The sequence below is a fragment of the Frankliniella occidentalis genome, unplaced genomic scaffold (assembly GCF_000697945.3).
Source record: "Frankliniella occidentalis isolate FOCC.00 unplaced genomic scaffold, Focc_3.1 Scaffold188, whole genome shotgun sequence".
Taxonomy (NCBI): Eukaryota; Metazoa; Arthropoda; class Insecta; order Thysanoptera; family Thripidae; genus Frankliniella; species Frankliniella occidentalis.
The window spans coordinates 214,317-215,857 of NW_026267314.1; the positions used below are offsets into that span (position 1 = coordinate 214,317).

At 44.6% G+C, this 1,541-nt stretch overlaps 1 long non-coding RNA gene across 1 annotated transcript; it reads left to right on the forward strand.

Moving 5' to 3' along the window:
* Positions 1 to 33: 33 nt before the first annotated feature.
* Positions 34 to 1,056, forward strand: LOC127750429 (uncharacterized). The gene is made up of 2 exons (XR_008011679.1): positions 34 to 762; positions 949 to 1,056. It is a non-coding gene; the product is annotated as an uncharacterized LOC127750429 (long non-coding RNA).
* Positions 1,057 to 1,541: the final 485 nt, after the last annotated feature.

Below are 1,541 nucleotides of genomic sequence, written 5' to 3' on the forward strand. Positions count from 1 at the left end.
CCATCAATTTTCGCTAAAAACACAAAGGCTATAGCCTTTGTATATTTTGCCAAAAATGAAAGAAATAAAAATCGCTGGAAATGATTGGAATTTGTCTAGGAGAGTCGCCTTTGACCTTCTCTGTCGAAATTGCGTGCTTCCTGGCCCTCTTACATCCCGTTTCTTCGACTAAAACTGCCTCTTTGGTTTGTTGCAGGAAGATCGGCCTGGAGGTGTTTCTGTCCTGGACATCAGACGTGCAGCGCATGGAATCATCAGATATAAGTTGAGTTGGGGTCACAGTGATAACCGTTGGTCCAGTTTTTTTTTTTACCTCCCTGTTAATTCACCACCCACATTGTGGAAGGGTCTAGCGGAGCCGTTCCGCTCAACGCTGTGGAGTCAGCGGACCCCTTGCATGGGGACAATACGTGCAACGCGTGACCTCACTGCGTCAATGAGGGGGCTGGACGTGTCGCCCTGAGCCGTCCAAAAAACCTCCCCTCCCCCTGCCCTCCTCTCGGCTGCGGCTGCTGTGGAGGTAGTAGTGGGCTGCCGCCGCTGCTGCGGGGGCTGTGGGGGTAGTAGTAGTGGTAATCCTACTGCTGCCACTGCGGCCGCTGCATCAGAGACGTCTGTGACGTCACTGCGGTAGTTGTGGCTGTCTGCTACTACATCCACAGTTACTACAGCTTCTAGCTAACTAGGTGTAGGAAATCAAGTAAAATGTCAGATGTAGTGATTTTCTATTCTTTATTGTTTCAAATCATTTACATTATAAGAGTAAGTCTTCCTCAAGTAGCCGGCTTGTTTCTGCTGGTGACTTGGGGCTAATCTGGATACCTGTAAAAGAATGAAAAAATTCTATAAGTTAAATTCAAATTATCATCTCAGAGTTCAACTCAAACGTTTTCTGGTCCATATGTATCACTGTGATGCCAGCTCATCGAATGAAATTCTATGTTACAGGTGGCCAGCATCAAGTCCAGGCATATCCCTATGGACAAGAACCAGCATCACTTCCTACTTTACTACGACTGTACCATACAAATGAAATAAATAGCACCATTACTGTGACATACTGATGATTTGCCTTTTCCACTTCCCTCCACTAAAATCAACACACGACCAAGTAATAAGCGGTATATATGGAGGTAGCATAGAGTCAGTAAAGATATAACAAGTAACCCCCTAATAGAAACAGATACCAAAATAAACTTTTACCCATCATGACTCTACCATAATATACTGATATTTTTTTGTTAACATTACATAAAAAGCCAAAACTTACCAGATTCATTCCTACGATCATGAGAAAAAGGGGCCATTTCTCATGCTGTGTGCTGTGACGCCGGCTTCAGCATACATTGGGTGACAGCTGACGGCTGCGTGGCTGATATGTCAAGCGCAGATGCAACTCATGGACGGTCTTCCTGCAACAAGGGTAAAAACAGAATTTTGGTCTACATATATCATGGTTACACCAACTCCTCTACAGGGAGCTTCATAACATTAACTTGCCATGCTTCAAAAGCATTGCCTAGGACAAACAATGTCAACTC